General features: G+C 39.9%; 1 long non-coding RNA gene across 2 annotated transcripts in view; it reads left to right on the forward strand.

Annotated features, from left to right (window-relative positions):
* The first annotated feature begins 10,188 nt into the window (after window positions 1-10,188).
* LOC142248775 (uncharacterized) overlaps window positions 10,189-13,077 on the forward strand; it is an 86,291-nt gene continuing 83,402 nt past the window's right edge. The window contains exons 1-2 of one of the 2 annotated variants that reach the window (XR_012724941.1): window positions 10,189-10,716; window positions 11,363-11,392. This is a non-coding gene — a long non-coding RNA (uncharacterized LOC142248775). The remainder of the gene's footprint in view (window positions 10,717-11,362; window positions 11,393-13,077) is intronic. The other variant, XR_012724943.1, reaches the window with a different exon arrangement.

Raw genomic sequence — 13,077 nt, forward strand, 5'->3', positions numbered from 1 at the left:
ACATATTGTTCCGTTTGTACACAGCCACAAACCTGGCACTGATTGTCCACAATTTCCCTGCAACCACAGATCTGCCGCAGATTTATCTGTGTGTAAAGTGGCCTTTACAGGAATTATATCATGCTAGCATCAGGGGTCATCAGCTGACTCCGTGCTACCATGACAACCATCAGTTCCCTGTGATCACATTATGGGACCGTCTATGGTGGTGGGGAACGGCGCGATCCCGACCACGGCCAGTTAAGTTGCGCTGTCAGTATTTGACAGCCTAAACTAAGTGGTAAGCAGGTACGATTGGATCTCTGATCCACCCGTGCCTGTTAGCCGCACATGTCTGCTCATCAGATCAGCAGCCATGTGTGGGGATTTCCACAAGCTCATTGCCAGAGTCCGCAGTAACCAGGGCGACACTACCTAGGGCGTATACATATGTCCAAGGTCGTGAAGAGGTTACAAGGGTACTCCAACCAAAATGCATCATTCGTTTGTGAAATTAGCACTTTATTTCTAGCTTTAAGGGATTTTGAAGAGCAAAACTTGGTTACTTATTGAGATGATAGGGCATAAATATGAAATCAGTGTGGTTGAGCACCTGGAACAACCATGGATCAGCTTATATCTGCTCCACTTAATGGAGTGATAAGTACTCGGCAGCGGATACTACAGTGTACTGCAATTTTTTTATATGCAGCCACTGTCAGAGCAGATATCAGCTGATTAGAGGGGATACTGAGTGACAGACCTCCACTGATTTCAGATTGATAACCTCTCATACAGGGTAAGTCAAACTCTTTAGAGGCAATCAATGACCATATTTTTGGTTTTCCATCTGAGAGCAGCATATTGTCAAGGCAGAGATGCTGATTGCAGTGATGTGTCACTTACTAGGCTGCTTGCTGCCATTGTGATAAATTCACTGTTTTATCTACTGCTAATCTCCCAGTTTTCTGAATGTGGAGCTCTATAACCCCACCCACACCACTGATTGGTAGCTTTCTGCACATATATGGTGTACACAGAAAGCTGGCAATCAGTGGTGGAGGTAGGGTTGAACAGAGTTCTTGAATATGGAGGACCACCTGACAGCAGATTTACTAGTCCTCTAATGATAATCTCCTGCTTATAAAACAGTGGTTTTATCAAAAATACAGCAAACATTCCAAAAAGTAATTCACCAATGGAACAGGGTCTCTACCTCTACATTATGCTCCTCTTAGATGACAGATTCCCTTTAACTTTGTGGCTTTTTAACATTTTAATATGAAAGTTAGAAGATTTATTTGATAGAATTAACTGTTCCTTTGTTAATAATAGCATCTTAATGTTCTTCTATGAAGTTGATAAAGAGTTTTTTCCAGTCCAATGTCCATTAACAGTATTTCAGTATAGTATTACAGTTTTGACCTGTAACAATATAATTTTATTAATATTTCAGGCATTGCATATTTCTAATGACGGTTTTATTGGGGGTCAGTTCTCCAGACATGTTACTTCCTATGGTTTTACCTCTTACAAAGCCAGACCGGTCAGGAATCAAGTACAGCTGTAGAAAATATCTGTAAACCCTGAGCAATCTTTGAAGGATTGTTCATTCTTACATAATAATAGTGCCAAAACAACTGTCCAACATACCTTGACCAATATTTATGAAACAGTTTACACCAGATTTGGGTATAAACCATTCCTATAAGGTCAGACTCATGGCATAAGACTAATTTGAGCAAAGATTTTCAACTTTTTGCCACGTGCCAAAATTAAAAAATGTGGAGCAAAATGTTGGTGTGGCCTCAAAATCTTTAGAAGATTTATTAAGATGAAAGTCAAGAAATGGTGCATTTTCCTACTTTGGGGCAGTCCAATATTGCAGGTGCGCCATTAAAAGTTATTAATAAATTTGGCACAATTAACTCCAACACACAAATATTGATAAATGCTGACTCTCATATGTTTCAATCCAATATTGTCAAGGTGGTCTCCCTGGTGCCAGATAATACAAACACTCATTTTCAGAAGCTGCAAACTCAACTAATTTTGCTCACATAGCTGAAGATTTATTACAGTGCATCACGTCTAGGCCTTTATCTGTGAACAAATCTCAGGCACAGCACAAATTACCTGTCCTGTACTCTAGGCGGACCGTTCTTACCCAAATGAATACATACAATCACTCAGTTGCATTAGCTGCGTTAATGATGGGTATTTTTTAAAGGGAACCTGTCACCTGTAAAAATGCTATTAACCTGAAGATGTGGGGTTAATCTTCGGGTTAATAGTGCTTGAATCCTGTCCAGTAACTGCACATTGAACTTTAATCTCCCCAGCAGTGGTTTCAGTCATAGGGGCAGTGCCTGCACCAGTTCAGTCACCACTCTGTGTATGGAGAGTAGTGTGTTGTGAACACATTTGGACTGGGTTCTGGTTTACGACTCTTGTGGCCAGTGCTGGTAATGGTGTTGGTCTGCTTAACAGAAACCAGACAGCTGATGATGATTGGAAATCAGGTTATTCAGACTGGGCCTATATAACTGAGTAGTTTTCTCTTAATCTGCGCCGGTGATCAACGTTGATTCCTGTGGTGCTGTGGATATTCTGAAGCCTGCCCTATCTTCTGTCTATACCTGAACTCCTAACAGATAAGTTTGGTCTTTGTACCTCTGCTGGTTTTGTTTCCATTTTTCTGTTGTTAATATTGGAGGTATTAAGGCTGGTCTCCTGATTTTTCTTGTGGAGTCCTAGGTGGAGTTGGATCATTCCCTGCTGGGAATGTCTGTGCACCTTGCTTCATATTCTGCAATGTATTTGTGTTTTGTCATGCTTGGTATTAATGTTAGTCCTTCCTCTATATTAGTGTTTTGCTTTGATCCCAGTAACACTAGAGTACTGATATAGTGGGGGAGAGGCCGTGTGGTCTCAGCTTTTTTCCTATCAGGTGTGTTGTTTTTTTCTAGGGTATTGCGTGGCTGCAGACAGTGCTCTTTTCTGTCCTTTCCTATATAGATAGTTTGGGCCTCATCTTTGCTGAATCTGTTTTCTACCTGTGTACTGTGTTTCATCTTGTCTCCCCGGTTTTATAACTTTGGGGGCTTTCTATATCTTTGGGGAACTGCTACGAGGCAGATTAGCTTTTCCTGTTTTTCTCCTTTTAGGAAGAATTCGTTCTTCGGCTATGTCGAGGAGACTAGGTCATCGTAAGGCTCGCCCCACGGCATAATTCTAGTCATGTTGTCAGTGGGAAGTCTGCAGTCAGCTGAGTTTCCAACCACTCTGGTGACACTCTGGATTTCCTAGTTTTTGCCTTCTTGATCCTCCTCGGTCACTGAATCATAACAATAGTGGCTTTAACCACGCCCCCTGCACTGACTGACAGCTACTCATCATTAGAACCAGCTGCCAATCAGTGTAGGGGGTGTGGTTATAGTCCATACACAAAGCGGTAACTGACACGCATGAGTGCCACCCCCATGACTGAAACCTAAAAGCTGCCGGTAGGAATAAAGTTAATTTCCTTTCTACAGTGTGGTTTAATGTGCAAGTGCCAGGCAGTATGGAAGCACAATTAATCTGCAGATTACCCATATATGCATGTTAACCCTTTAAGGACCAGGCAATTTTTCATTTTAGGGCTTTCGCTTTTTCCTCTGTTTATTCCAAGAGCCATCATTAATATTTTATTTCCATTGATATAGCCATGTGAGGGCTTCTTTTTGCTTGATTTGAGAGGGGCCTACAACTTGAATTATATTTTGTGAAGGAGAAGAATGGAAGACCACTTTCAACACTGAGATCATCACTACAAATATTATGCTATGCCGTTTGGGCTCACTAATAATACCCCAGCAATTTTTCAGGAATTCGTAAATGATATCTTAAGAGATCTCCTGTACTCTTATGTGGTGGTTTACCTTTATAATATCTTGCCTTTCTCTCCACATCTTAATCCTCACAGAAAAAACATCCAGCAAGTCTTGCAACAACTTAGGGAAAATCGACTACTTGTTATGTTCGAGAAATTTGTCTTCAAACAGTCTTCACTTTTCTTAATGGTTATATTATCTCAGACACTGGACTGAAGAGGGATCCTGAAAAACTGACTGCAATTCTCAAAGGATCTTTTCATTCGGGCATTAAGGTATTCAATGGTTCTTAGGATTTGCATACTGCTATCACCAGTTTTTCCCTCACTTCTCAAGCATAATGCCATAGATGAGGGTCCAGTCCTAGACTCATGTCAACTAAGTTGTAACCTGCTTATTGCTGATACCCTCATTAACCAACACTTTAATTCTTTCCAAATCCATGTGGCTATGCTGCAATTCATGGGCTATAACCATTATTTGTGACAGTCCTTTTTTTATTTTTGTAAAACTCTGCCCACACATTGGGGGGAGAGTGACTAAACTAAATGCACCAATATTCTGGCCCTATGTGCCATATTTATTATGTGAGTTGGATATTTTTTGCTCTCTTTTTTCGGATTATAGCTTTTTTAAAACTAGATATGACGTAGGTGAAAAAATATACCCCAAATTGCAACAACATTTTGCCAGAAAATAAAGACACAAAGTCAGCCAACCAGTAGATGGGGCAACGTTAGACAACAGTCTAGAATAATCCACAAAATGTATCATATAGTGTGCACCATAGTGATAAATGTGGTATATCTTCAACTTCCCAGTAGTAGTAAATCTGTCCAGTGTCTTTCACAATGGACATGGGTACAGCCCTTAATAGCAGTGCACATTCAGCGAGGATAATCTCAGATTTCTCTACATCTGTTGTTTCATATAACAGTTTACTGTGCAGTTGCTTATTGTGGAACACTCTAAAATCATTAGAATAGCTTCAACCTGTCACTTCACAAAGAATAAAACAAATTACTTTTTATTAGCGGTACATGTTCCTTAGCATAGACAATGAGAAACGGCTTGCAGTGCAGTGAAAATTCCATCTGACATAGATGTTAGATGTCAGAAGTGGCACCAGAGTATTGATCAGCCAAGTTTAAGTTAGCAGACTCCGCCAATGCTGAGTTTACAATATGCAGAGCTCAAGTAATCACACCTATCGCAGCGAAATCCTCCGTCAGAGAAAATAACGCATGCAAAAACAGAAACAACATCTGACCCTTATTCCTTCATTTCAGATGCCTGCCTCTTAAAAGTGGCTGCGAATACTACGTATGGTGGCTGCCATCAAAAATGAATTTAATGGCTCTGACCCTGGAGTCACAACTAAATTACATTCTTGTTTTTCAAACAATTTAATTAAACATATTTTTCAGCAATATTCTCTGGCATTGAAATTGTGGAGATAATAGTGAAGCAAGAGAAATAACACGCTTTCCAGAATACAAAAGAAGAAAAGTAAAATGGAAACATGGCAGGCCGTCTCTTCACAAAACACTAATCAACACAAGCATAATGGCTTATTCTGCATCTCACATCTGAGACTTCAACTCCATACATTGTCATTGTGCTCTACAGAGTCAACAAAACTGATTAATACATGGATGGAATATTTCTATTATATGTTTTATTGGAAACAGACTCCTCTACAAGACAATCCTTTGTCCTCCAGTAGCTAATTATTTACCCCCTTTTTTATATCTCTACATTTTACCCCAGCTTCTTTGCCCTCAAGACTGTGTGCCCCGCTGGTTCCCTGACATAATCTACGTCACGTGGTCACTGTGGCTTATACCAGATTTGCTATAGTCTTCACTATTCTATATGTCTGGAAGATCAACATTTCTTCCAGTCAAATGGAAATGTAAAGGCTGCAGCTAATCAGTAGCCTATGATTGGCTGCAGTGGTCATGTAACAATGTTTATGTCATTAAACTTTTGGGTTACACAGGACTGAGAGTAAAGGAGTCGTTCCGTTTCAGGAGGTAAAAATACTTTTTTATTTAACTTATGCAACACTGTAGCCATTAAGAATGGGTTGCCCAGTAGCACACAATCCCTTTAATATAGTCTCGTATAAATATCTGATAGACAGCATGAAACAACTAAAGTGATAAAGTGATAAAGGGAACCTGCCTCTTAGGCTCCTAGGCATCCGCCATTACCACTGGGTTCAGTTGCCTCAGGGGTTGAACATGAATATTCTTTAAGAAAAGGTGCATTAACACTTGGAGTAAACAAATTTGTCCGGTTTACTAGTTTCGATAACACCATTTCAGCTTCCTCCCAGGAAATCAGGGCCTAGCGTTTGTTACTATAGCCTATAGGAGAGAAAGGCCCACATTTTTTTAAGCATCCTATGGAAAAGGGAAGAATGTGCATGCTTCATGTACCATAGGGACTTGTACTTTCTCTCTTTTTGAGCTGTATAACAATCAAAGTAGTAGACTCTATGTTATACATACTTAAAGAGGATATGTACACTAGGCTCACCCCTCATTTTCTGATGAATAGGGACTCTTTAGGCCCCATATATTGCTAAAATAAATTGGCAGTAGGCTTAGGAAAGTATAAAACCACTTTGTCTCCTGTCATCTTCCATAGACTTTATTGGAAACTGCTTGGTTGGCATGTTATAATCAATAAGAAGAAGCAATGTTTCCCTAATGTAGTTGGCATCTTTTAGCAAGCAGACAACACGAGGACCCTATTCTATCAAACAATGATTGATTGCATATCCTGCTGATGGGCTAGCAATATCTGCCCAAAATAGCTCTAGAATTCGACCTTTCCTTACCGTTGGCTCTGCAAAAACTCATACTGTCGTTCTTATTCATTCTCATCTAGACTACTGCAATTCTCTACTAATCAATCTCCCTCTTACTAAACTATCCCCTCTACAATCCATATTAAATGCAGCAAGCTGGATCATATTCCTGTCTAACCACTACGCCGATGCTTCCATTCTGTGCCAGTCATTGCACTAGTTGCCCATCCACTACTGAGTCCAATATAAAGTTATCACTCTCACTCACACACTCACAAAGCACTTCACAGTTCTGCACAACCCTATATCTCCTCACTCATCTATGTCTATCACCCTACCCATGCCCTTTTTACACTAATGACATAAGACTCACATTCTCAGTTATCTGGACCTTCCACTCCAGTCTCTAAGACTTCTCGCAAGCTGCGCCAATTCTGTGGAATGCTCTAGCCAGAACAATTCGATTAATTCTGAATACCCTGTTTTACGTGTGCCCTAAAAACACATTTCTTTAGACTAACCTATCACCTCACTTATCTAACTATTCCTGTTTTGGCCTTACAAATTTTCTTCCAAATCTTGTCCCTTCCATCATCTGATTACACCCACCATACACTTAATAGCCCTCTGTACCTTTACTTGGACACATGCAGTCTGGTGTCCCGATCATGCAGAGATATATGAATACCCCATTTATTATATTGATGGCTGGACTATACAATATAAGCGCTTCTTACCATTTATCTTTTGTGCCTCCCCTATTTTTTCAGAAGCTTGGGAACAGGACCCTCACTCCTCTTAGTATCATTATTATTCTTTATTATTATTATTATAGCGCCATTTATTCCATCGTGCTTTACAAGTGAAAAGGGTATACATAAAAACCAAGTACAGTAAGGGTACTTTCACACTTGAGTTCAGCGGAGTCCGTCACTATGGAGAATAGCGCAGTCCGTTAACGCACTGCGCTATTCTCCATAGACTTGTATGGATGACGCACTGTAACGCAAGTGTCAGCATTGCATCCGCCGGACGACGCAGCGTCGTTATTTTGACGCTGCGTCGGGCGGAAGGAACGCAGCATGTAACATTTTTTTGAGCAGCGGAATCCTTTGGATTTCACTGCGCATGCTCTCTCTGGCTCCCTCCACCCGTAACCAGGGTACACATCGGGTAACCAAGGAACCCTGGTTACGTGTGCTGGGAGCCCGACACTTCCCCGCTCGGCTCCGCCCCCTCCCCACACTTCGTATGTATACACACACACAATCGCACGCACACACACACACACTCTCACACTCACTCACCTGTCCTCCAGCGATGCAGTCCCCACGGCACTGACGTCCTCAGCCATGGCCCTGCTCGGCTCCACCCACCGCACTCCGCCCCCCGCTCCCGCCCCCCGCACACATTGTTGGCGACCGAACGATCAGCTAATCACCCGGCGGCCGGCTACTGTGAGTGATCCGCTGATCACCCGGCGGCCGGCTACTGTGACTGATCGGCTGATCACCCGGCGGCCGGCTACTGTGAGTGATCGGCTGATCACCCAGTGGCTGGCTACTGTGATTGATCGGCTGATAACCCGGCGGCCGGCTACTGTGAATGATCGGCTGATCACCCGGTGGCTGGCTACTATAAGTGATTGGCTGATCACCTAGCGGCGGACTACTGTTAGCGATCAGCTGATCGTTCACAATAGTCTGCCGACGGTAAAACTGTAAAAAAAAAAACAAAAAAAAAACGAATTGCGTTGTTTTGCAGCATCCGTTGCATCCGTTGTGCCACTATATGCAACACATCCGTTGCATCCGTCACACAACGCAATGCAACGGATGCCATTCAACGCAAGTGTGAAACTAGCCTAATCATGAACCATACAAAACAGACTGGTACAGGAGGAGAGAGGTCCCTGCCCATGAGGGCTCACAGTCTACAGGGGATGGGTGAGGATACAGTAGGTGAGGTCAGTATCTCTTGAATTGTGTTACCCTGTAATGTCTTTATTGTCTGTACGTGCCTCCACATGTTGATGCTATGGAAATAAAAATGATTATTATCTGTCCTGAGAAAATCTCTTTAATAAGCATCTTGGCTATGAACCATGAAGTATCTTTATTTTTGAAGAACGTGATGGCTTCCATTATCACTTAGGACCACCATTCCACCCAGGGTTGCCAACTTGATTTTTTTACTTTTTCTGGACAATTTATAATAAAATAACAGACAGACAATATTTTTTATGGACACATTGGGAAATCATAATTAATTATTATGACTATCAGTGAATCAGTGATACATGTCTACAGTCCATAATTCTGATATGTAGACATCAGCTACATTCACCATACACTGTAAAATGATGATAATTACAATTACAATAATCCGTATAAGTTTCTACAGCTTAAAAAAAAAAAAATCACAGACGCCGTAATTTTTTTTACGAACAAGGCAAAAAAAATGTCCTTTTTTTTACGGACTTTATTAGAATTTCCGTACGGTTGGCAACCCAGATTCCAATATTGCATCGCTTATCCAAAAGCTCCTCTACCTGTTATTTTTACCGAGATGATGACACTGCTTTGTACTTTCCCCATGGGCAGAGAAATAAGATGTTACAACCGGCTCCTGCTGTAATTTCCCCTACACAGAGAAGTACCTTTGGGCCTGAGTGTTGGTCTGTGTTCGCTTGACACTTTAATTAAATGTAGCACTGGATACTTTCGGATGATATCCATGTTGATGTCTGACCTGCTGTATCGCGCTGATTGCGAGAACGCACAATCAAGTGCAGAACTTGAATTTTATGAATATGCATATAACATACTAGAACGCAATTAGCAAAATCGCTGCTTACATCTTCAATTCTCCATGTGGATATACATCATCCTTATATATTATTTTTTCCCTTCTGTATAATAGTTTTATGATTCAACGCTACGCAATATATTCAGTCTTGACTATCACGTGACCACCATAGAAAACACTATAGAACATAAATGGAGGTATTGCTCCATGATGTAGAAAAGCATCTGATTTTGCCATTTTTTGGATCTGATAAAGGCGTCCATGATACATACTTATATTTCCCTGATGGTAAGATACACAATGAATATGTAACAAATGAACGTAACGCAAAGACGATTCGGAATAAATAACATCTTGCACTTTTATTGATCAAACTGGCATTAAAAATGTGATTTGCAGTATTAATAATGTATAATTATTAAAATTGATGTTTGGGGAAAAACCTAACCACATGTTTACAGTAATGATAAGCTTATGTGACAAATATACATAATTACATAGTGAAAAGATGCACGTACATTCATTCAATGGATAAAGTTAAAGGCGAAATCATCATTACGAAAAGACTAATATCTGTGTAGGCTTTTTTTTCTTTCCTAAAAAAAATCCATCCCTACGATCCGTGGATGTAAACGCCATGTTGCTATGGCAGCACAGATGGTACTTAACTCTAGGCTCCAGCAGAAGGTGAATAATAGACATGCATTCTTTGTTGAATAAGCAAGCAGCTGGTTTTCGACACAGCCCATTCAACAAAGTACAGATGGGTTGATTATTCGAAGCTTTTCAGTGGTCCCCCTTTATTCGCGTAGACACTAATTACTTTGGATTGTCATGCGATGACCTGCGCTCATTCCGGGGGAAGACAGCGCACTGTATACGGCACACGCCGCAGCCGATCTCCTTGGGAAAAACAGCCAAAGCAAAGTACAAACGATTTTATAGATCGGGCCTCTTTGCGAAGGTGACTTGGATATATTTTGGCATTAAAATTTAATAGTATCTGCAGCAGATTTTCGCCTCCCTCTCTCCCTTCTGCTTTCTCTATGGGCTGTGCTTATAAGGAGATCCGTTTACTGAAAAAGGGGGAGGAGAATGACACACAAAATCCCCCCTGTATTTTTTTTTTCTTAAGAGCTAAGCTTCAGCACAAAGGAAAGATCCGTGTATTTCAGCAGACATCACACGCTTGGCCGCAGCACAACCTGTCACCGGAGGAAGATTTGCCAAGATCAGGTAAGACCAAAGGACCTAAGTCGCCGTTTACACTGCCCTGATATATTATTGGATCATTGCGGTATATTTCTCGCATCTTCTGAGGTTATTTAATCCAAAACGTCTTTGCCTTTTGCTCGTGCTCCCAGAATTCGTACATGTGTAGATTGCGTCCAACCCATCTGCATTACAAAACAGTCTGAACTGGGAACATGAAGCTTTTTACGCTTCCTCTGCAGTGTCCAGACTGTCTAAAGATAAGAAAACCCATTACTATAAAATATTACTGCTCAAACTTCTAATATTATTATTATTATTTATTATTATAGCGCCATTTATTCCATGGCGCTTTACAAGTGAAAGAGGGTATACGTACAACAATCATTAACAGTACAAGACAGACTGAATATTGTATATACTGGGGGCTGTTTACTGTTTAATAGGTGCACATTAGTAGTTTAACGAGCCCTACACAGTGCAAAATACGAGAAGGTACAAGCATATGCTGTCTTTTGCTCCTTCTATTATTTAGGTTACTATATATATATATATATATAATAACTAATATGTAATAACTTGAAATGATTACTTTATAATAGTTGCAATGAAACTCCCAATATATTCTGCCCTGTAGCAATATTAATATTTAATTTTCGTTCCATTTCAGGGCGTAAGTCAAGAATGAAATCACTGGCAGGTAAATATTTCTTTTATTAAAATGATGAAAGTTATTTTTTTCGGATTATCTCTTTATACTTCAAGCACCATTTTCTGATACAATTGTGGATAAAGCTGGTAGCCGAGGGCGTTGCAGTATTCAAAACAGGTTACATTGCATAGGATGGCGTGGGAAATAAAACATATATGTATAGGGACATAAATGTAAAAAATGAGTATAGTTATACAGTCCAATTAACTAATATATGTAGATTTCCCTGTATTAGTGTATGATTTCTGGAATGCTGTAGTCATTTTCAATGGTGAAATTGATATCGCTTGAAATAATCTAGAAAGGCTGATAAAGTTTACGTCGTTCTGTTGTTTTTAGCACGGCACTAATTAGCACATTGAGACTATTCTTGGATTTCTTGGCATTTGTTCTTGCGATGTCCATTATATCAGTTCTGCCCTCTTTAATGTTGGCATCTGTGCAATTAGCTGCTGCTCTGGGATGGGATTTTAAGATGAAAAAACACAACAGCTTTTTTTTTTTTTTCTCTCTCATTTATCCTACTATAGCTCGGAGGCGTTTCTGACTATACACTTGTCCAATTCTGCATTAGAGCATTGGGGGTCGGTAATTACCTACAATGGCATATTGCGATATGAGGCATAGAGAGGCACTGGGTGCTAGTGGTATGATTGATAACCATTTGTATGCACTTCTATTAGCTGTACTATGCTGACTCATGTGGCGCTGCACTAGGCAATGACTGGTGTGTCCATCCAAGGAAAGGTATATAATATGCCTGGGAAAATGATTAGGTTTGCATTTATTTTATTGCATTTCTGACTTCTTCATCTCCCCCCTTTTTGATTTGGCAGAAATGTGAATTTAATTGTCCCACAGTCTCCTGAGAGCACGAGATTTGCAGAGCTATCTGCTCCAGATCCTCGACAGCTGCTGCATAGAGCCGGGCTGTGCAGAATGGTTATTTCACTGTTTGAACAGATTGGAATAGCCGCACAAAGCGCCTCCATGGTGCTGCACTCCATCAAACCAGAGGTGTCCACAACCCTTCACATACTGAAGGGGTTTATTATAATATCCTTGGTTATACTGATTATTTAAATTAATGAGTTATGACTATGAAAGAAATGGATGGCCAAGATTTTCATGTTGATGTAGGAGAGGTATATTTGTTGTTTAATGCACACGTAATGCAAATCGATTTACCTGCAATCCAATGGAAACAACAGGCAGAACATACACTATCTATCTATCTATCTATCTATCTATCTATCTATCTATCTATCTATCCCTCTATCTATCTCTTATCTATCTATCTATCTATCTATCCCTCTATCTATCCCTCTATCTATCCATCTATCTATCTCTCTATCAATCTATCTATTATCTATCTATCCATCTATCTATCTTATCACATATTTATCTATTATCTATCTAGTATCTATATATCTAATATCTCTCTAATATTTAGCTATTTTATCACATATTTTTTTCTATCATTTAGCTATCCATTTATCTAACTATCTATCTATCATATATTTATTTCTCCATCGCTTTATTTATCTATTTATCTATCTATTGTTCTATCATATATTTATCTATCCCCTTATTTATCTATCTTATCGCATATTTATTTTTCTATTTATTACATATTTATCTATCACATATTCATCTATTTATCTAATATATAT

This window comes from Anomaloglossus baeobatrachus, chromosome 1, assembly GCF_048569485.1.
Source record: "Anomaloglossus baeobatrachus isolate aAnoBae1 chromosome 1, aAnoBae1.hap1, whole genome shotgun sequence".
In the NCBI taxonomy this organism is placed as follows: domain Eukaryota; kingdom Metazoa; phylum Chordata; class Amphibia; order Anura; family Aromobatidae; genus Anomaloglossus; species Anomaloglossus baeobatrachus.